The sequence below is a fragment of the Elgaria multicarinata genome, chromosome 3 (assembly GCF_023053635.1).
Source record: "Elgaria multicarinata webbii isolate HBS135686 ecotype San Diego chromosome 3, rElgMul1.1.pri, whole genome shotgun sequence".
NCBI classification, from domain to species: Eukaryota; Metazoa; Chordata; class Lepidosauria; order Squamata; family Anguidae; genus Elgaria; species Elgaria multicarinata.
In genome coordinates this window covers 43448632-43472753 of record NC_086173.1, presented here as the reverse complement: position 1 = coordinate 43472753, position 24122 = coordinate 43448632, and the positions used below count along the sequence as shown (strand labels likewise).

The following is a 24122-nucleotide window of genomic DNA, read 5'->3' as shown; positions in this document are numbered from 1 at the left end:
CTGCCAAACTAATTCAGTAACCAGATAAACGTAGTATTTACCTGGAGTCCAGATCTGAAACACCACAGAGTGGCTGGGGAGACTCACTGCCTGCTGCCCCTTCTCTTCTCATTAGATGCTGCTGCCAAGAATGATATGGAAAACATCAAAGGCAAAGGAAATAAGTGGCAATAAAACCATTGGAGTAGCAGGGTGGTGGTATCGCTGCTGCTTATTCTCTATGCTCCTTTTTCCGGCAAGTTCCTAAAAGTGTTGGGAAGCATCTCTAGGTGAGCTTCTGGCTATCCTAGGAAGTAGAATTCCTATGGCTGTGGGTCTCCATCTGTCAGTGTTTGCTGAGCGTAAACCCTGTCTTCAACATCAGTTTCTTGCTCCCACAACACTGGGCTAACAAAATCAAGCTTGAAATTATCAATAAAAGGATAATGGTGAAGCACAGTCATATATGCCAGGTTGTGTTGAGATAATATAGATAAATAGCCCTAACTGTGTCTAATCTTGAAAAGGTCTAGTTGTGCACACTTGTTTACTCGCTGAAATCTCAGAAATCTGCAGTGTTTGCCTCTTAAGATAAGTTCTCAGACATTTGGGACTATTGAAAAATAGTCCAGGAACAAAACTTTCACAGCACAAAAAAAGTTAGATTTTAAGGCTGTTACTTGGTCCAGCTTGTAAATAAAACATATTTTTGTATCAAATGTTGATACAAATATGGTCTCATTTAAAATCTTGCAAGTGAGGTGTTCCCCCCACCCCAAAAAATGGAAAACACCACTTTTTAGCGTGTTTTAAGTATCCCTTGGGATTGTGGGCAAAGAGATGGATTGAGAAGAGGTAGTAAACAATTTAATCTGGACTGAAGTTTTCACACCAGAAATCTTTGTTGTATTAAAAAAAAATGTGGAAAGGAAAAAAGGCAGAGGGGTGCATATAAAGACTCTTCCCTTCAGATTTCATTTTAGTTGTACATTTTATTATTTATTTATTTATTGCATTTCTATACCGCCCCATAGCTGGAGCTCTCTGGGAGATTCACAAAAATTAAAACCATTCAAAGTATAAAACACCAGTATAAAACCATAATATAAAATACAATATAATACAATTAGTACAGGAGTGATATGTTCCCAGTGCTGATGTGCAAAGTGAAGAACTGACTATGGGGAAAAGGTTTTGGAATTGGGCGTGGAGGTTCTTAGACCTGTGTGGCACTGGCACATTATGTAGTGTTGAAGGTTGGCATGGGGCAGGGATTGACTTGGGCCCTTTCTACACCTCCCGGCCTTCCGGGAGGGAGTGGGGAGGATCTCACGATATTCTGCTCATGAGATCTTCCCCTGGATTCATATGTGTGTGTGTTGTTTCTCCTTCTCTTTCTTTCAGTTTTATTCCCTTTTCTCATGTCCTGTTTTATTTCTTAATTGTGCTTGTGGGTCAAAAGACTCTTCTCCTCTTGAGTGTCTATTTCTGTAGCTCTGACTTACTAAGCATGGGAGATATGATGTATCTCTTTTAGTGGTTACCACTTATGGGATGAGGGAAAATAATGCATTTACTGTTGGTATGCCGAATGGAACAAGTTACATTGTTACAAGTTACATCGATGGTGCTATATAAATAAATAATAATAATAATTAAAACAATGCATTTACTGTATGGTTTTTTGGATGCTCACATTCTTACAGATTTCATAGACCACCTTTGAGTTAAAAAGCTGCTATGGTTGGGACCTCAGTTCTGTGAACTTAAAACACCCACAGCTCTGTTGGAGATGCTCAGATCTTGCCATTGCAATACTTCATTAAACCAAGAGAAATAAAAGAGCCACCAAACTAACAAAAACAAGCAAAAGCATGCAGTCCACATGCAGGCTAAGCTGATGGTTGAAATCTCCATCTTTCATCACTGGCAATTCAAAGGTAAAAGAAAGGGAGCAGATTTCCAAGTGAGGTATAATGTCTTAAAGAAGATACCCTAGGCAGGATCTACACAATGAGTTTCGGGGCGCACTGCAGGCGCACGTAAGCGCCTTCACGACCATGTGTAGATCCCCTCCTGATTTGCTGGGAGTAGGATAAGCAGAGCCTAGCCCCATTGTCTTCCAGGCTTATCTGCCAGCATAAGAACAAAAGAGGACATCTGGACCATCACAATCCACACACACACACACACACACACACACACACACACACACACACTCAGGTCCTCTGGGAAGAATTTACTCCAGCCAACAAAAACAAGGCTGACAACTGCTGCCCAGAGGACCTTTTCTTCTGCCGCTCCCAGTTTGTGGAATGGCTTGTTGGGAGAGATTTGTCAACGGAACATTCTTCCAGAATTTAAGAAAGCCATAAAGACTGATCTCTTCCGGCAGGCCTGCCCAGCTGAATTTTAAGATGCCTTTTTTTAATGGCGTGCTGCTTTTAATGATGCACTGGTTTTAAACGTTTGAATTAGTTGTATATATTTTATGGTGTTTTTATTTGTGTTGTACCCCACCTCAATTCAGAGGGAGAGGTGGGTAACAAATAAATATATTATTAGTATTAGTATTGCTTGAGTAAAACAGAAAAGGGTATCATTGCATCTGTTGGTCCTAAGCAAACTGGGTTGGGTCTTCTGATTCCCCTGTCATTAATGCAAACATTTATCCTAAAGGAGGTTTGTGTTACACTTTGAGAACGCTAGCACTGTTTTATCTTCATAGCTTGTTTTCCCTCCCTTGCTCCCAGAGTTTTTTGAAATCAGGCAGCAATGCCCTTCAGATGGATTGACAGGTTGTTTTCTCCCCAAGAGAACTTAAAACAGCAAACAGGGATCTTTCCAGCTTAAATGATTAGTTTAGACAAGGTAGACTTCAAAGGTGCTATTACATCAAAAGTAGTTCTGCACTTACTTGTGCAGTTTGCTGCCATGAAGGTGGAGAGATTGTTCTGGTGATATTTAGAGTGAAAAATTAACATGGCTTAACTACCTGTCCTTAATTGGCATCTATATCTGCAGGGCACGTGCATTTCCTTTGCTGTTTGTATCCGCTGATTAGGTTCATTTGTAAAAGGGTGAAAAAGAAAAACGTGGGACAGAATTTCTTATCGGTTACCGATTGAGTAACTTATTTCAAATATTTATATCCTGCTCTCCTGTCACCTGAAATAGCTGATTAAAAGCCATAGCAACGAAATGTTAAACCAATTGCAGGTAGCAAATTCCCAGGACAATTTGGTATGAACCGCAGACAGACCAAGTGATTGCACCTCTGAGTTTAACTGAGCTCACACGTGTCTGTAAGCATAAATGGACCTTATACTTCTTTTGGGAGCCTAACAAAGACAGACACAACCATACTTCCTCTCTGAGTTCTTTCCAAAGCCTCAGGGCCAGTAATAAAACTGCCCTGCTTAATTACACATCTCCAAACATGCAAATATATTATGTCAGAGGGAGAGTTTGACTTCTTTGCAGACCCATAAACTATAGGGTGCTTCCAGACAGGATTCCTTGAACTGTCAGTCAGAAGGCATTGTTCAGCAATTCTGCCTCCTCTCCCCCTAATAGGAAGGAGTGGTGGGAAATCATGGGTAACAACATTGTCTAGGCCCCCATAACATTCCATGAATGAGGCAGATAAAAGCCTCATCTGGAAACATGCTTAGACTCAAGGAATAGCTGGGGAAATGCTATTCCTTGTGTCTAAGGAAATGTGGAGGATTATGTTATTGATGTTGTTGTATGTAGGGCTCCTATGTTCTTAACAACTGAATGATATTCAGCATGTGAAGGAAGCTTTTCCCACACCATAATTCCATATTGAACACTCCTGTCTGTACAGCATTACTCCAGGGAGATTGTCATAAAGGTCAGTTAATCAGCACTGTGCATAGCCAGCGTCTGGTGCAAACCAAAATTGGCTTTCCCTGAGCTCAATTTGGCAGAAAAATCTTACTTGTGCACTTCAAAGGTAGGGAGTGCACTTCAATAGTGTGCTGCTTGCTACAAAAGTTGCATATGTTCAGGTGCACCTTGGTCACTGCAATGTGCAATAGATTTCTAGAGGCAAGCTTTTATATCTGTAGCTCCTTATGTTACCTACAGTTGCCAGATGATTCAAATAGAACTCCGACTTCATTGCAAGAAGTCACTTCAAAGTGTGGCACCCCATACTCTTATGGTACTTAATATTTTCTTCATTCCAACAGTGTGCTATGTACTGTGAAAGAGTTGCATTTGAATAAAGCTGTCCCATGAGGCTGAAAGAGTTAAGGCACCATTCCGTTCTTAGCATTAATTCCATACAATTGCTTCCCCTAGGATCTTAATCTCCAAGCAGATGCCTCTGATATTTTAAAAAATCTGACCCAAATCTGAATAACAAATTGCCAGTCTGCTCTCCCGGGCCAGAAATTCAGAAGGGAAAGATTGGTTCAGCATACAGAAGACTCTTGAGCTCTCGGGTGGCCAAGGATGAATATTTTTGATCCAATTACTGAGGTGTATATTACTGTGGAGACTGCTAATGACTGATTTCTTCTCACTGTGTTTGTATGTTGTGACTTCTGCCTTCACACAGTGGCAAACTTCAGGATTCTGGAGAGTATTGTAAAGATCTCCAGAGAGCAGGGTAGGGAGTTCAACTGTGATATGTTGAGGGCGAATCCAGATAAAGACTGAAGTCCTGATGGCTGGAGGACTATGTGACTTGAAAAACATGGGGTTTCCTGTCCCAGATACAGGCCATATTCCCTGAAAGGGTCAGGTTCATAGCCTTTGTGTGCTCCTGGACACAACTTTGTTACTTGATCCTGACGTAGTGGCCGCAGCTACTTCTGCTATAGTAGCTATGCCCCTTTCTCTTTGGTACAGACCTTGCTACCATCATCCACACTTTGATAACCTATTTAGATTATTGCAACATGCTTTGTGTAGGGTTGCCCTTGAAGACGGTTCGGGAGCTGCACCTAGTAAAGAAGACTGTGGCTCATATGTACTAACTTCCCAGTTCAAGGTGCTTCTTTTAACTTTCTGAGCCATAAATATCTGAATCTTTCAGGAGCTTAGATCAACGAAGGCCTTCTTGCTGGCTATCTCTTTCTGTTATTTTAGCCAGGAAGTGATCACCTGTTTGTTTCAGCAAGTTTTAACTATCTTTTCTGGACTGAGAAATGAAAAATGTATTTGTGGATGTTTTGCTCTGAGCATTTAGTGTGTGTGTGTGTGTGTGTGCTTAGTTTGTACATTGTTTTCAGGTTGTTATACAATGCTTTGAGTACTATCCTGTAAGAAAATTTGTATAGACATATTTTACTAATAATGTAAAATAGGGCTCATTTTTATTTGAAGCTTACCAGTATCCAGCCTGTCACAAGCAGGAGTAACTGATGCATAATCATTCAGGTGTGGAAGAACTTTCTATAGTGGTTGCAAGCATATGTATGATTCTACTAGGAAGCTTATTGCTCTAGGACAGTTCCAATTGAAGAGGTCCATGGTTTCTCCTCTTAATGCCATTTTGAAGGCACTCCATCATTTGCATGGTGGAATGTCAAATCCCAACTGACTGCCACTGTAATGATTTATGGGGGCCCAGAGCAAATATGAATCAACTCACTAGTTCTGGAATATTGCTGATAAATCTTCTCCCCAACCCTCTCCCTCCCTCCCTCCCTCTCTCATTTTCACTGCAAAGTATATGCTAATAATGAGTCCTTATTACCAAATTCGGTTGTCCTTCACTATGAAACATCCCCATTTAATATGTTGTTGTTGTTGTCATTGTTGTTTTACTGTAACCTCCCTGTGTCATTCAACAGCCCATTTCTACAGCTGGCTCTCATCTTAACCACCATAGGACTTTCTAGAATCTTCTTCCACCAATTCCATGAAGCGCCTTGCAGTGTAAAGAGAATGATTTGGAGGTGACACCAAATAAAATGAGGCCTTGGGGAAACCAGTACCCCTGGATCTCCCTCCCTCACCTCTTGGCTATTGTCATATGCTTGCCTGGCCTGGAATATCATAGCATATTCCTTTGGTAAAATGGCCTTGTAAGCAGTTCTATATCTAAAAGTCATTAAAACACCATAGAACAGACTGCTTTTCCCTCCAAAGCCTCTGAGGGAATTTGTATAGGAGCCTTGTGGATCAAGGCCTTGCTTCTGGTAGATTTGAGTTACTCAAGATAAAATGTGAAGTGGGCAGAGTTGGGGCTTCCATCAAGTGTGTTCCCTGAGGGAGAAAAGAAGTACCATCTTTTGTTGGTCAATGGCCTTTCAGATAAAAGGCTCATAGGAAGGTATAACCAGGAATGAGATAACAAAAGAGGGTTCCCTGATTGAAAATGTCAGAGATAGCAATGCTCCTTTCTTTAAAATGGGAGACTAATCCGGGGCGTGGGGTGGTGGTTTATGATCCTGTCCCAGTTGTCTGTCATCTGAAACCAGCATGACCTGTCAGCTACCTTCTGTTGCTGTTGGGCTGCTCTTGCCATCTAGCACATTGAGACCTTGATTGAGGTTGATTAGAACAAATCTAATAAAACAGCACCACGACTTTGAAGGTGATGTATTTGTTATTGCCCAAGAAAGTCCAAGGGGTTGGTTTATTTTTTAGGGTACTAGCCAATTGTAGAAGAATTAGGAGTGGGCATGTTGACAACTAAAGCCAAGAGGTTTACCGAAGAGAAAAAGCAAAGGAGAAAGAACTTACATCGTTTTAGTCAGCACACACAGCATTATGAAAAACATCTTGGCAACTGTGTCAATATTTGCCTTCCGTGTTTTGGCCTTCCCTTTGCCCAGCTGCTCAAGAGTGGAACTGTGTTTCCTGAATAATGGTGGTGCTTCTGGGATCCCTTGCTCACCTGCTGCCTGTATTGTAGGCTGTGCAGGCGAATCCCAGACTGGATTTTACTCCCTCCCTGAGGAAGGTATGAATTATATATTGGCAAATTATATATTGGCACTGCTTGGAGTCTGCCCGCTCCAATGGGCATCCGACATGGTGGCTTAATTTTTCAAAGCGCTCTTCAGCTTCTCATGCAGGAGCAGCAGCACAATTTTGTGTCCTGGCACACAGTTTGGAAATCACTGGAATAGATTGTGCCAGATGGGTGTAATCTTGCTTAATTTATTGTGATCCCAAAGTTAGACGTCTTGAAATATGGGGTGTGTTTTTTAAGTGCGATTAGCGGCAGGATATCAAGGAAGCAGGGGGAACAACAAAGGAAACTCAAGGCACGGCAAAACAGGAGACTGTGTTAATCAGAGAAGCCCCAGTTCCCCTTGCTACCAGAAGCTCTAGCCAATACATTGCTGGTTCTTGAGCCTTTAGCAAATATGTGTGTGTTCTTTTTTCTTTGTTTTTGAAAATTATTTATTTATTTATTTTTTAGTAATAATTTATTAATGCTTAGGCCATTAGCATACAGAATATATACATTATGGAGAAACAACAATATAAAAATACTACATATAATGACAAACAGATCATACATAATAAAAGAATAAAATTCAGTACAATTAAAAACATAATTTGAATATAAAACTTGTAGTTAAATAAGAGCATCTCCAGCACAATCAACTGCAATCTCAGTAATAAATCTTGCCCGAATTTTCATTGCTGCCGGGGCAAAAAGAGATACTTTGTGCGTTACCCTAGAGTCAGTGTCAGACAGGAGATAGAAAATCTTTTCTGAAGTGGTATTAAAGTGTAGTTGATGTAGAATAGATTCCAAAAAATTGGTTCTTGGTTCAGAGTATAAAGAAACAGAAGAGCAAATAATGAGGCAGATCCTCAATTTCTGGGGCCCCACAAATACACAGACGGAGGGCCAAAGGGGTGCGCTGATATCTGCCATCCGTCACAGCTGTGGGCATAGTTTGAATATTTATTTATTTATTTATTTATTTATTTATTACACTTATATACCGCCCCCATAGCCAGAGCTCTCTGGGCGGTATATATGCAGAATTAGAAACGTGCATATGATATCACAAGCCAGTCTGGGTGCTTCATGAGAGAGAATAGCAAGGTAAGCGATCTGCCCTTAAATGGTTCAATAAGTGGTTGGCAGAAGCAGAACTAATCTTAATTTGGCAAGGCAAGTGCAGACAAGTTGCCCTGTCTTCTTGGAGTCAAATATCATTCAGTATTTAGCATATGAGAATGATGTAGCAATTTAAAATGTGTATATGTATGCTTTAAAGATTCAAAGATATGTCCTAGTTCTCAGTGATGTGTTTTGTGCAATGCAGACCTACTTAGATCTTGCCCATTTCTAAGGCTACTATGTTTAGTGGGTAATGCACAAAACTTTAGTGAATAATCCACAAAAATAGATTGGAGGCAGCCACCTAGTTTAAAGGGTGGGCAGGTGAGATACTAACCCTAGATGTAGCCAGACATTCTAATCTGTGTGGGGTGTGTGTGTGTGTGTGTTTGTTTAGAGGATTTCTTCACAGATTTCGCAGCCAAAGACCTGCCAGTTTAACAGCTTATTACTAGAACTTATCAATACCTCACCTGAGTTCAACATAGGAATAAAGAAATATTCTAGACTTCAAAAAGGAGGTAATTTAGGTTTTGTTAACAGGAACTTGGCCTAAATAGACTAGGAGAAATGCTTTCAAATCGATAACAATGCTGTTTGAGCAGGGATTTAGTGTGAGGGTCCTAGTATTTTAATGACCTAGTACCTGAAAAATTCATGAACCTAATCTAGGGTAGCGCAGTTGATTATATGTATTCAGCACAAGGTGTATTTTCTATAGGAATATAACTTGTTCATTAATAGCAGTGAATAGATGGAGTAAAACACATATCAATCCTCTTTTCCCTCCTTCAGCTGCGTCTGCATTTGAATACCAGAGGAGCACTTTATTTTCCTCTAACATTTCTGAATCTCTTTCTCTCTCTCCCCCCCCTCGGAAAGGAGGAGAGTGCAATACTTTATCTTAATTAAACATTCATTGGTTCTGAAATGAGCTGCGATAGGGAGAATGGAAGAACGCTGTCTTCTCATAAAAATAGGTTAAGGGGAGTGTCATTAATAAAAACATACTCTGGAATTTTAACTTTAGTTTTAATACCTTCTTAAATCTTGTATCTGGAAGCATTTTACAAAAGAACAGCCTTTAGGATGTTCTCGTGCCATTGATCTGAGGATTAGAAAAAATGGGACAACGTCATACAGAGATATCCAAAGTAGTCAGGAGAATTTTCTGTGGTTTTCCTGCAATGCTTTGGGAGAGGGTAATTAATTATATAGCCCAGTGCAGATTTGAAATATTTTTAACTTAGTATACTATGGTTCATCATCATCATCATCATCATCATCATCATCATCATCTCAGCCAATTTTAAAAATCACTAGGGGGTTGTGTTTTGAGCTTTGAATTTACTGTCTGAGTTGATTGGATTCCTGAATGCATTACAGATTACTGTACTGTTGTTAATAATACATGGCATCAAATAATGTGAATGATTAACAATCCCTGTGTTTCTTTCCATTTCACAGTTGGGGAGCTGATAATGACATGGCCCAACCAAGGACACAAACAAATGTACACCAAGCACAGATTTAAGTTTAGGTCTCCCAGGTTTAAATCACAATTCTTTCTATTGAATCAGTGGAAAATCAGTGTTCAAAATCACATGGAGATTCTCCACAGATATAGGAGGCTTTCCTCTTACACAGGAACATAGGAAGCTGCCTTATACTGAGTCAGACTGTTGGCCTATCTAGGACAGTATTGTCAACACTGACTGGCAGCAGCTCTCTAGGGTTTCGGTAGGATTCTTTCCTTGTCCTATCTGGAGAAGCCGGGGATTGAACCTGGAATCTTCTGCATGCCAAGCATGTGCTCTGTCACACTGAGCTACGCCCCCTCTTTAGAAAGTCATCCTTTACAAGAAGAGGGTGGTGGAAACATGTGAACAGGGAGCTGAATAGTGCACTCTCTCTTCTCATGTGTTTACTCAGACATAGAACACCTGAGTGTGTGTGTGTATGTGTGTGAGAGAGAGCGAGAGAGACAGAGAGAGAGAGAGGAATGTTTGTACCATAATTTGATTATAACCGAAAAGTCATCGTGAAGTGCAAACAGTAAACTGGTTATGAGAGGTGGTGTAGGCTGCACCAAGTCATCTCCTTGTAGGATTGTCAGGAGCAAAGAGCATAAAGAACTGCCTACTTATTTGTACTCTTGCTGCAGATGGAGAGGAGAGGCCAGACCAAGCCAATAAAGTATTCCCATCACCTCCAAGGATCATCCAAAGAGTCCCCTTTGAGATATAGAAATGATAGAGCTGCCCTCTAGTGGATTGCTTTAGGGAAATAGTAATGCAATTTCATAGTAGCTTTTTCTAATGTGTGTTTCTCCTGTCTTAGCAGGATTGTTAATTGTTGTTTGGTTTTGATCAAGTGGAAGGAAACTAAACAGCTGTGTGAGTGCAGAATACTCTGGGTTCAGCTTTCCCAAATGTGGATGGAGGGCACTTATAATGTTTTCCAAATGCTGAAAAGGCTACCCAGGCAGGAAACTGCTACTTTGCCCAGATGGTAAGAACACGGCAGACAGTTTCATTCCTGAAAGGAAATGAGGTGTGTGTGTGTGCGTGTGTGTGTGCACGCAGGTGGAGGGAATTAACTTGTAAGAGAACTAAGCTCTTGGGGGCAAGCAGCTCTGGAAATTTTAGAGAGTCTCTGTGAAAACAGATATAAGGAATCCACAAAAATGGTTTGGAAATGAAATGATGAATTGAGGCCCATTAGTTCATGGGAGCCTGTGGGTTGTGTGTCCTGGACCTTGAACTTGGAGGCTGTCAAGCAGGAATTCAGCCTGTACAACCCCAACCAATTCTGGCGAACAGTAAGGACAGGTCAGATTATACCACTGGAACCCTATAAAGACTTTCAGTTCAGGGTTTTTTTATGCTTCTTGTGTTGGCTGCAGCTCACCGCTGCTATCTCTCCTCACCTCGCTTTGACAGGAGCTAGGACCGTATCTCTGGCAGAAATAGCCATGGGCACTGCATTGGCCTATAGAGCCCTGGCTTTCCAAGCTTCTGTCCTGCTATTGGTTCTGTCTCCCATATTTGCCACCCACCTTTCTTCCTCACTGTGTGCCAGATCATTGGGTAGCTTCCTATTGAGCATACTTGGCTGGTGACCTCCCCAAGCCTAGGGTGGTTGATTTGTACTATTGTTACTAATAGTGCTTTTGTTTCAAATGCTGATGCTTTAAATGTTGTTTAATTTATTAATTAGATATTTTGGTACAGTGTTGGTTTTAAATTATCGTGAGCTGCCTTGGATGCTTTTGGACAGAAAGGTGGTACATGTATCTTCTAAAATATACAAAATTCTAGCCATCTTTTCTATTTGACCAAAAGTGCCAGCGTAGAACTGGGGGACCCTGTTTTCTTTCCTGTTGATCCGGCCCTTGTCATGGTATCAAAGGGTCCGCCCTACCACGCATGCACTCCCTGTATTCTTCACACAGTTAGTCGACAATGTCATTGAGTCCACTGGCAGCTTTAGTCAATTCACTTGGATTCAATGGGCCTGCCCCATTTTCTCATTTTCTTATCTGGTCATCCAGAGGAGAGGACTAGAGGATATAGAGTGGCACAGTGGGAAAAGCCAGCATTCCCCAACTTAATTAAACGTTAGATAGTATACTGGGTCATTAAAGGCTTGTGAGTGAAAAGGCACATATGAGTTTGTCCACGTCCCCTAAGACCACCTAGCCTGTGCATCTTACAAGGTAGATTGAGAGGAAAAGACCCAAGCTGATGTTTGAACTGCTATGAATAAAAAAAGAACCTTGTAGGAGACTTTACCTAAGTTCTCTTGATCTATGGAAGCTACAGAGGGAGAAGAATAAGTTCCAGCTAAGACAGTTCCAGGACAGGACTAGAGACTCACAGCAGGCTCATTAATCTTACAGCGAGCTTGTTGTTCCAGCAGTCAATAGACAAAGTAAATTGAGGCCAAATTGCAAGTATGACCTAATAGTTGAAGGTGATGGAATCCTCAGTTCAAAGTCCCTCTTCAGGTGGTAGAAAATCTCCTTCCAGTGGTAGATTCTCTCCTGAATGGCTAAATATAGTATTTTCCAAACCACATTTTAAAAGCATGGATAGTCCATGAGAAAGAAATCCAAAACCCACAGTTGGGCAATACCTTTATTAGGACCAACCATTCCACATAAATGTGCAAGCTCACCATTAGATCTCAATTGACTTTTTTTAAACTTTTTTTTTTAATCTAGTGCACCACTAGCATCTCCAGCTTTGCTAATGTAAGACCTGTCATGTTTCTCTGCCCTTCTATTCTATGCTGGCTCAGGAACCTGTGTATTTCTCCCAAGGCAAAGGGAAGATTACAGTTACAGCTGTCTTTGTGTTTTCAGAAATGGAGATCAAATGTTGCTGCTTCTCTCTCCCAACTATCACTCATTCAATCTGCAATCTCCATTTTGAGACTGGGTCTAACCTGCAGACCTCATGGCCACCACATCTGGCCGTTTTGGGGGGACTTTTCTGTTTCTCCCCACCCCCTGCTTTTTGTGCCATCTAGCCTGATGAACAGTTCTGTAGAACAGAAAAGCTTGCAGATTTTTGTAGGATTTGGGTTGGTCCTAATGAAGATATTGTCCAACTGTGGATTCTGGATTTGTCTTTTCTTATTGACCAATACAACTATCTTTCCCCTATGTTTGGGGAACCTATATTGCCCTTCCTGTTCTTGACTCACAAATTCTAATTTCTGTTCTGTCCTTCATATTGTTCATTTGTTTTGAGCAAAGCACCCTTCTACGTATGACTCCTGGGTGGCATCTTTAAACCCAACTATCTCTATGCACTGTTAGCTTTTTGTCGTTCTGTTCTTCCCTGACCCCTTAATATCTGTTGTTCTCTTGATTTTTGCCAAATGTTTCTGATGAGAATAATTGGTGGAGCTTCTTGCTAATGGAGCTGCCTTGGCTACAGAAGCAGCTGCAGGTGGTTTATGTTGACGGTCTACGGCCAGATCCAGTGACATGGGTCAGTGCAAGGTTGATTTCCAAATGCAGGGCCTAGTGCTTTTAGAGCATTTTTGTGACCAAGACTGTAAAGGATTCTGATTTGTTGGCTACTTAATGACACAGTTCAGTGCTCAGGATAAACTGGTGAAGGGAAAATAACAGCCAATAAAAAATAGTTCCTGCTCCTGAGAGACTGAAATGCGCAGGAATAACAGCAAACACTATAAAAGCCCATAGGACTGTCCTGTTTGGGACATTTGTGGTCTCTCTTCATTTCTAACGTTTCCATTGGGCAGGTTTGCACGATCACAAAGAGAAAATAAGTCACAGTGGCTTATTTTCCCTCCCCATGCATGCTGGTCACAAGTTGCCTGGTTATCATGACAACCCGTACCCGGAGAGGGTAATTGAACCTGGCGAGGAATACAAACCATCCTGATACCCTAGAACAAGCCATGAGTTTCAGGGTGATGCCTAGTTCAGACATCACAGCAACCCATGTTTGGAAAGGGTAATTAGGCTAATTAGGCTAGGGATGTCTGGATTTTATGAAATTGTGGATTGTGTGATGTTATTTGCTTTGGCATCCTTTCACAGATGGATTCGCTCCCCCCCCCCCCTCCGTTATGTGGAAAATTACATGAATAATTCCATAAGAAAGTTCACAACTATTTACATAATTTATGTTAGTATGTAACATTTAGCATATTGTCCCCCATTCCATTCAACTTTTCACTGTGTATATTTTCCAGCATAGCATATGTCTCAACAGAAATTTGCACATTTACCTGCAAATAAATTTGCCTAAATTTCAGGACAGTAAAAAAAAAAAAAAAACCACACCCACAAAAGTGGGGAAGACTGGTCCTTAGTGGATTCCTCAGGTCGGATTATTAGAATTATGAACTCATTTTAGTCTATCTTGAATTCCTCCAGCATCCCTTAATTAGGCTACTTGCGACTGGTGGGCACAAGGAGAGAAAAGAAAGCCACCATGATCATGCAGACCTGGTCAATGTGTTCTTTCAAGGCTCCCTTGGTTTTTTTGGGTTTTTTAAAAAAATGCACAAAGAGCAACTTTAGTTGGGGATCATCAACTTAGTCCAGCCTCCCCAGCCTGGTGCCTTCCAAATATGTTGGACTACGGCCTCAGCTAGACCTACGGGTCTAGTATGATGGAGGGGTGAGGATCTCGGCATGTTTTTATCGTGTGGCGCGTGGTGGCCTCGGAAGAACAGAACCTTGCGGCTGCCATTTTTTTTTCTTAAATCAGACAAGTGCTCATGTGCAAAAGGTGAGGTTTTTTTTATTTTTAACAATTTTTCCCACTCCCCTCACCTCCGATGGGTGCAGAGCTCCTGAGGAGCTCTGCGCCCCGTGCGCGGTTCCCAGCTCCTCGCGAGTAACCGTGAGGAGCTGGGACAAACCACGACACTCGCCCACATGTTCCATGGTCTCGGGATCATCCCGAGACCATGGAAAAAGCAGGCTGAAAGGGTAGGGCGATATCCAGGGGAAAGGGAGGGATCATCCCTCGCTGCTCCCGGGATCCCCTGTGCATCATGTGGACACACAGGGACGATTCCAGGGATCGCTCCGGGATATCGCCCCATCTAGCTATGGCCTACATTTCCCATCCACCCCAATTAACGTTGTCTTTGTTCAGACTAGATGGGTATGATGGGATTTGTAGTCCAAAACATCTGAAAGCACCAGTGGGGAAGGCTGACTTAGAACTTGTGAGAGTTTACTGCTAGGTTGGGTGCCCTTCCTCTCTTCATCTATAAAGGTTTTGGTGTGCAACACGTCTAATGTTATCTCTGTTTCTTTGATGTTTCTCTGCTGCCACCAAGTGTTCAGATTCTTTCTCTGCATTCATCCCCTTGTTGAATTTCTCCTTCACAGTTTCCAGACTTGATTGATCGTCTTTTGTCTTCCTAATAAAGAAGCAACATGAGGCGCTGTCTTTTAATTAGAGCTCCTTGTTTAGAGATGTTTTTATTATGCTTGCAAACGGGAATTTAATTTGTTCTCTCACTTCTGAGTTTGATATTAAAAAGGAAGGTGATCAGATAACATTAGTAATAGGCGGCACTGCTGAAGTCTGCTCTGGAAATAATCCAGAGTAAATGAATTGATTTGTTGGACATCCATTGTACATCAGAGAATTAATCCAAACTCTGAATAGATTTGAAGTGGATTGAATTCCTAGGTTCTGTTGCATGCCAATGTCATCATTGCTGGCAACTCGTGCCCACTACCACAAGCCCCAGGCAGCATGGTCATGGATCATGGACATTGTAGCCCAAAACTTCTGGAAGGCACCAGGTTGCCTCCCCCGGGCCATATAGTATGCCCCAGCATCTACTGTCACCACACTGCCCTTTCTCTCTTTCAAGGTATCTTTAATTCGGGGATCACGGGTGTGGTTTCTTTTGCCCCAAACCCAGCAGTCCTGATCTGTGGAGTTCCATGGAAACTACATTTCCCATAGATCCCAACATTTATGTTGATGATAGCTTTTCTATGTTACAGATGTTATTGCTTCTCCTGTTCTTGCTACTTGTTTAGACATAACAGCTGTAAGAGAAGTCATATTGGGACCATAGCATGCAGGCCTGACCCTTTCCCCATGGCATTTCCCCACCTAGTCCCTCACATCACGTTGTCTGCCTCTCGCACGCCTTCCACCCCTTCTGGCCTTCCTTGTGCCACAAGAAAAACCAGGAAAAGTCCGGTTGCTGCTCTCTCCTGCTGTATGTGGGAGAAGCAGCGTGACTACAATGCCCGACTCAATGGGCCTCGTACTCATTGTTTACTTCCTGTTTTCAAACAGGAAGTAAGTAACTGAGCGACGAAACCAGGAGTGGGGAAGCCATGGTAGCCAGCGTTTTTTCTCAAGTGTGATGGAGCTTTGAGAATGAAGCATCATCAACCCATTAGGAACAGAAGCAATTAGCCATTGGCAGCCAGTTCTTCTGACTGTCTAGTCCCTGTTTGATAGACAAGCACTTGAGCCAACCACTGCCAGAGGCTTCATCGTCACTGCTGCCACTCACGCAAAATCCCCTCATGTGTTACAATGTAGAATTGTATGGAACTGGGACTGCCAGTAGGGACTGTTGCATCGTGCTCAACTAGTCAAAATAATCTAGTCCTCTCTACTTGGTCACTCTTCAGATTGTGCTTATTGGCTTCCTATGCGAAGTTGGAGTGTGCGAACACAAGTGAAGGACTTAAAATGCACATGCAAAGCGGGTGCCCTGAATGGCCCAGATGAGCATAGCAACCTGTGCGGAGTGCAGGCAAAGCTCTCACCAGATGTGAAATGAAGTATGAGTCGGTCACTGGCTGCCTTCCAGAAAGGAAGGTAAAGAGAAGGGCAAGCCGTGTCTGTAAATGAGCTGATTTACCCCTCTCGAAATGCCTCTGCCTCATGGGACTGATTAAAAGGAACCATATGATGGTAGAGAGCTTTACATCAAACCCAGTTTGAATTCCTGAATTCTACAGCAGCCCACACTGAGGAAGTGAAATGACTGCTTTGATAGGGAGCCCCCCACACACATACACCCACCAGCCCGCAGATTGGCAGTAAAAACGTGAGAAGTACAACCGGCGCTGGATCAAGTAAGAGGGCTGTATAATGCTGGTAGGGCTGTAAAACACAGGTGCAGCAGAAGCTAGCTTTGCGCTGTGAGCCTACAGAGAGGACGCCTTTGTTGGGGGGAAAAGGAGCCTCATGGAAAATGAAAGTTCAAGGCACACTCATTTTAACTGTTTCTCCAGTGCTTGTTTCACCCAAGGAATAGCTGCTCAGCTTCCTATTGACAGCTGCATTAGAAAAATATGTGGAGGCTTCTTGGGCGAGTATTTTCCCTTTTTTTGAGGTGGCTTCTTAGTCATCCTGTGTGATGAGATCTATATTTGGAGAGGATCAGGGGTCCGGCAAGTTGTTTTAGTCCTTTCAATCCTTTCAAATCCTCATGCTCCTTTTGTGTTGCAGAGGAATTCGTGCCTATGAAATGGGTGTTTCATTCTGATGCCCATTTGCATGGCTAGGCCATTAACATGATGCTTACTCCTTGAAACATGGGCTGAGTTTGCATGGGTTTCATGCCCCCGCAATCAATGCTTGAAGTTCCCTCTTCATGCTTGAAGTTCTCTACCCAGTGGAGTAGGGGGAGGCGTGCCTGGCCTTCTGACATGTGAAAAGGAGCTCTACGGAGATAACCGATGAATGTGGGCTGGGATGCATGTTAGTGGGGCTGTGGTTGCTTCATATCAGTTGAACCATGGAGCTGGACATCTCTGCTGTAGGGAGTTTTGGTGAGAAGGGAAGAGAAAGAATAACATGGTGGCACTTGGGAGGAGGAAACATTACCACCAAAGAAACAAATGGGTGGCCATATTCCTACCCACCTGGGAATATCTCATAAGAAAAAACTGGCATTGGTGCAGTGACCCATGTAAACAGCAATCCAGCCTCCCCTCATCGCTAACAGAACCATCCCCTTTTCCTTCTCTCTGAGCTTGCATTTGCGAGCTCATAGAAGCAGCCAGTGCAGTTCTCTCCATGCCAGCTGCGAGTGTGGTGTAGTGGCTAAGGTGTTGGACTGGGAGTCGGGAGATCCGGGTTCTAGTCCCCACTCGGCTATGGAAACCCACTGGGTGACTTTGGGCCAGTCACATACTCTCAGTCCAACCTACCTCACAGGGTTGTTGTTGTGAGGATAACATGGAGAGGAGGAAGATTATGTATGCCGCCTTAGGTTCCTTGGAGGAAAAAAGGTGGGATATAATGTAATAAATAAATATGGGGCAGGGGAGGGAGCAGGGAACTCAGACTCCCAGATCCAATGCCAGACACGGTCTCTGGCCTCAGATCCCAGAATCTAAAATATCCTATAGCCCCCCAGATTCTGTCTGGGGACCATAGGATTGCTCCCCACATGGTGGTTCTATTATTTTGTGCTTGTTTGGGGTTGGGGGAATAGCTGGAGCAGTGTGATAAAAGACAGCTACGGCTGGTACAATTAAGGAGATGGGAAGGCTTGCCTGGTAGATATTTCTTTTTGCAGAAGAATCAGCACAAGGAACCATTTATTCTGTCTCCAACCCTTCTCCCTTCCAAGTTGGCAATACAGAGGCATCTTGGCATGATAGCGCATTTTTGCACAACAGTGTCAACTTTATTTAGGGGGTTAAAAACTGGGACTTTGTGAACAGTGCATTTGTTTCTTTGAGGATGGAACAACAAGACAGGAATGTTGCCCTTTTTGTCCTGTCCTCTCCCTCCCTCCCTCCCTCCCTCCCCAAGAAAACTTTGTCTATGCTGAAAGAGAACCTTTTTTAAAAAGGCACTCTGTATGCTCCATGTTGTGTGTGTGCGTGTGAGAGGGAGAGAGGGAGGGAGAGACATCTGCTCCCAGATGTTTTGCTTGGCTTTGTGTTATTTGGGAAAGAATCCATGTTAAAACAAATTCCAAGGCGATACTAACTGCAATGATATGGGATATGGTGGTTTGGGCCAGCCTGGTAAGTATAAGCTGTCTGGAGATCTTCATCAGCCAAAACCACAAACTGAAGTTAATTATGAACTTGTATATAAACAAGGTTAGCTAGCATGTCTTATTAAGAACAATTACAATGAAAGGAGCTTGAAGATAGGAGTCTCTTAGTTTAACCGAGGGCAGCTTCAGGTGGTCATTTAGCATGTAGTACAGTGGACCTACTAAATAGACAAGGCCCTAACTGTAAACAAATTCCACCCAAAATGATTCCACTTCCACTTTGTTCAGGACAGTATTCTAAATTAAATATCCAAAATCTAGAATCAATGAAGTCCACCTGAAAAAAATGGAGGCCACCTTTGTTTTTTTATCTAATACTTCAATGAAATTCAAACATAAATTGCTGTTATCATAAGAGAACTGTCACAAAAAGTGTTCAACATGGAACATCAAGCTATCTACAGTATGTTTAATGTCTGATCATATGAAAATATGGGCAGATACAGGTGATATGTCAGTATTGTCATTATACTATATGGTGAAATAGTCATTATAATCTCTTACATGCAAGGTATTGAAGAAATTGATGAGAATAGACATCTATGTTGTTGTTTTTAACTACCAACGTTACTGCTTCATTCTCTTCCTTGTTGATATGATTTGGTAATTCACCTGTGCAGCTGCAGCATCTGCAGCATCTGCAATGCTCGCAAACCACAGTACAAACAAGACCATAAAGTTGGCACGTACATCATTGACTGCAAATTTTCTCTACTGTGATTTGGCAGATCCAGTGAACTGTCTTTAGCAATTTCTCTGGTGCTAGTTGTTGTTGTTTTTGGTAAGGAGTGTGTGTGTGTGTGTGGGTATTAGATGAAGATATCCAGTTAAGCTTTGCCATTCCCATTGTTCTGGAAACATACTGTAAACTCCAAGACTGAGTTCTGTTGATCAGTGGGAGAAACAAGGCAGTGTTGGTTGTTTCTCCTGCACATGCCAGATGCGCAACCAGGATTACCCTTCTTATCTGTGCCATGTTGCAGGTTGCCATGTTCTCTGAACCCAGCGTGAGGCGCAGGCATTGTTTCACCCACTGTATGACTCATCTTGCCAGGCATGGCTTGTAGGGTGGCGGGAAATGAATTATGACCACACTGGGCTCACATGACATGGCAACCTGCAACGTGGTGCAGGTAATTAGGGTAACCCCGGTCATACAATCAGGAAAAACAACCAACGCTACGTTGTTTCCCCTGCTGATTATCTGAACTCAGCACAAGTGTTGTCCATACCAATTACTGGAAATGAACCCTTTAGGGGTGGTACATAGCACCATCACCAATTGAAGGAAGGCATGCAATGTTCAGTTCTCTGTAGATAGTTTCTTACAGTGCTTAACGCACCTCACTCCACTTCTGAAATCTCTTCATTGGCTTCCAATTCACTCCAGAATCCAATATAAACTTCTCCTGTTGACCTTCAAAGCTTTTCACGGTCTAGCTCCTGCCTATCTCTCCTCTCTCATCTCACACTATTGCCCCGCTCGTGCTCTCCGCTCCTCTGATGCCATGCTTCTCGCCTGCCCAAGGACCTCTACTTCCCTTACTCGGCTTCGTCCTTTTTCTTCTGCTGCCCCTTACGCCTGGAACGCTCTTCCAGAACACTTGAGAACTACAAACTCAATCACAGCTTTTAAAACTCAGCTAAAAACTTTTCTGTTCCCTATAGCTTTTAAATATTGAGTTTGTTCTGACTCTATACTGTTTAGCTTCACCCTACCCAGTGCCTGTTTACGCTTCCCTGTGCCTGTTTGCATTCTCTTTCCCTCCTTATTGTTTACTACAACTTTATTAGATTGTAAGCCTATGCGGCAGGGTCTTGCTATTTACTGTGTAATCTGTACAGCACCATGTACATTGATGGTGCTATATAAATAATAATAATAATAATAATAATAATAATAATAATAATAATAATAATAATAATGCTGAGTGGCCCACAATTCATAGGGCTCATTGGCTTTCCATCATTCCCCCCCTCCTCACACATCAGGGAGCTTCGGCTATTGGGCAGTATAAAATGCAATAAATAATAATAATAATAATAATAATAATAATAATAATAATAATAATAACCCTCCTTGACCTTTTGCTGATTGTATGAGCATTTACTGTGTTCGTACCGATATGTATGTGAAATAACTTTCTTGGAAAACTTTGTCTATTTCTAGTTACTTTTCTTTACATTCTATCATTCGTGAAAGGTATTGTCTGGCACATTTGGCATGGTTATAACGTCTAGCACTTGAAAAAAATGGAAGCATTAGTTCAACACTCTGCAAATGTAATTTCCATTTTCCAGGCATTTCAGCCCATATAAATGCCTTTGCTATATCATCCATGTGAAGATACATAATCTAAACATCAACAAGATTCTTCTTTCTCGGAGTTTCTTTAGTTTCTTCAAGCTTTTTGGATAAGATCTGCAGAACTATTGAAGAATTTATCTGCCGTACTGGTGTCTCTTAAAATAAGAAAAGTTCCTTGATTACTGGGTTGTCAATCTCCATTGTTTTACTAGATTGAGCGGGTAGTTCTTTGTTCTCATTAGTGTGCTTTCTAGTGGTTCTACCCTCTGGAATAGTGTAGCGTACTTCTGCTATTAGAAGAGCACTTTCTGCTGTTGATACCAGTAAAGGGCCATGGGGAGCATGTGAGTATGCTTTGTCTGTCATTACTCATACCATTACCACACACACCAGCTTCATATCTTCCTCAATACCAGATCTACTCATCAGTTTCCCAATGGCTCCCAAATATGTCATCAAAAGGTGGAATCTTCCAATACTGTTATTAAACTCTGTAAATGGGGACTTACAACTTGAATTGCTTTTATCCACAAAGTAACACCAGGCACATCCGTACCCAATCTATGCCCTTTTCGCATATACATGCAACTGAGGCTAGTTGGATTTAACTCAATTGGTTGGAGGAACAATATAGAATCTATTTCTGGCTGGGGGCCTGCATGCACAGTCTGCATGTCCCTTGACCATCTGGGCCTGGTTGTCTTTGTGATCTATTTATAGCCCTCAGAAGCGGGGCTGGACTCCCATGAGGTGGGATGAATTCTGAGCTTCAGGCAGCAGAGCAACAAATTGCATGCTCCCCACCTCCCACTGCTGCCACCACCTCTCTCCGCCTGTCGTGCTTCTCAAAACCTCCCACCTTCTTGGGAGACAATAATGAGGCTTGCTAAGTAATCTACAAAGCTTTATTCAAGCAATAAACATCTCTTCTAACCTGAAGAGAGTCTGTTGTTTATTCGTTCAGTCGCTTCCGACTCTTTGTGACTTCATGGACCAGCCCACGCCAGAGCTTTCTGTCGGCTGTCGCCACCCCTAGCTCCCCCAAGGTCAAGTCTGTCACCTCCAGAATATCATCCATGAAGAGAGTCTAATCTCTAGGAATTTTCTCCTAGGCAAAACTATGCAAACTAAGCGAGACAATTGTCCTTTCAAGAAGAATGGAAAGCTCTTTCTCAAGAGGCGTTAACTTCAGAGAGACTCGTTTTGATGCAGCTTCTGACAGGATGCCAGATGGGCCGACTTTCTCTCGCCTTCCTTTAGCTCCGTGCGGATCGGCTAACCTCTCTGTGCTCTCCCTCTCGGAAGAATATTGGCTTCCCTCTGACTGTGTATTGTTTGCTCTTGAAGAGATAAGCTCTGGAGAGAGTTCACTTCCAGCTGGTGAAGAACCCATGAGAGCTTTCTCCCCCACTGGTATAGGCTGGCATGTTTCTGGTGCCGACTCCTCTACTTCAGAGTCTGATTCTGATTGATCACCTGAAACACTTTCTTCCAACTCAGAGAGAGCAGAGCTAGACATGACACCAGCAAGATGAGCAGGTGCCCCAGAGAACTCTGCTGGCCACTCTCCCACTGCGACATTTGCTACAGCTGGAGAGCAGGGCTGGTGGGACTCACCGGAGCTGTCTCTTGCCTGGCAGCACTACAGTGTGTGCTCTTCTGCTGAGGCAAATTGATTTCCAAGCAGATGTGTCTGCATGAGGGCACTCCATGAATCTCAGCTGAGATCAATATTGAATTAGGAGGATGCATTTCTTTTGACATGTTTTTGGGTTGGAAGCAAAGTCATAACAGAATGTTGGATTGTAGCCATGAAGGTATCATGAAGGTAACTGGAAGGATGTTGGATATTAGCAATTTTGATAATGGATAATAAGCCTGCTACAAGTCTAAATATGAATATTCAGTTATTGGGATTGGACTGTACTTGCATGGTTCCAGGATCTTGCATTTCATCATACACTGTCAGGCACTGGCCATTATCAGAGATAAGATGGATGGACTCTTCATACATATATTGTAAGATAATTGCTATGTTTTCATTAGCAGTGGAAGACTTCATAAAATATTCTTATTGTCATGCCATTAAACTTTTATTAAAATTGCTGTTTTCTACGTTTTGGGGGTTGTAAGTTGTATCTGAGAGCAAAAGAATTAATTTCCTGCAAACTAAGTTTTGTGTTGTGGTCCCCACATCCCTACGAGCGTACTTGTGTTTTAATAATATAGGTATGCATTTTTCTCATTAAGAAAGCTTAGTTCCAGTGCTTCGGTCGTTATTTAACTGGGTCCTTTCAAATGATCGAGAGAGAAAAAAAAAAGGGGGGGGGAGAATAAGAAATGCCAAGTGAGTCCACTCCTAACCCAAACCCGCATGGCAGTTGTGGCTATTAAACTCTGTGAAGAAAGAACTCTTTGTCATAGCACAGGACTAAATCCAGTCACAAGTGACACTTTTCTCCAGAAAGCACAAAAAATGTTATTTCCACCACAGCAACATTCTTTGGGCTCGTGGTAAAAGGCAGGACTTTTAAGGAATAAAATAAATTGTGTTCTGTGGAACAGCTCATTTTGAGAATAATTCCAGCCAGCTCTAAGGCCCCTCTCTCAGCCATATAGACTGGGCATTTAGTACAACCACCCTGTTTTTTCTCCCTATCCTTACTTTATTACCTCATGCCTTCCTGTTCTCTTTGCAGGCTTGGATTGTCTTTTCTTTTCTTTCTTTTAACATTTCTCACTGCTAAAGAGAGATGGTTTACCAATCCAAGTGCCATAATTCAAGAAGCAGGTTCTTTAAAGCAAGATGGATTTGCTGAGCTTTGCCGCTTTCTGTTTTCAGTGAATTTGCAAGTGAGATATTTGAGAGGGAGGGTACACAGAAGAGCAAGTGAGGGGAGGAAAATTTCTTAGGGAGGCTTATCAGGAAGATTTGTTGCATGCTGGGAACCTAGGCCTAATCTACACCAAGCATGATATTGCACTGTGAAAGTGGTATACAAAAGGCAGGAGCCACACCAAGCACTATGAAAACAGTATGAAAGCGGTGTATGGTATGTGTCAATGGGCCACAACAGTTGTCAGTGCACTTCAATACTACTATAAAGCAGTAGTGTGGCTCCTGCCTTTTACATACCGCTTTCACAGTGCAGTATCCGGCTTGGGGTAGATTAAGCCCTAGTTGGGCATTGGGCTGGGGAAAATCCCTTATATCAA

General features: G+C 42.4%; 1 protein-coding gene across 4 annotated transcripts in view; it reads left to right on the top strand.

Annotated features, from left to right (window-relative positions):
* Positions 1 to 24122, top strand: part of SLC39A11 (solute carrier family 39 member 11) — a 451624-nt gene that overhangs the window by 239773 nt on the left and 187729 nt on the right. The gene's annotated exons all lie outside the window — the stretch shown is intronic.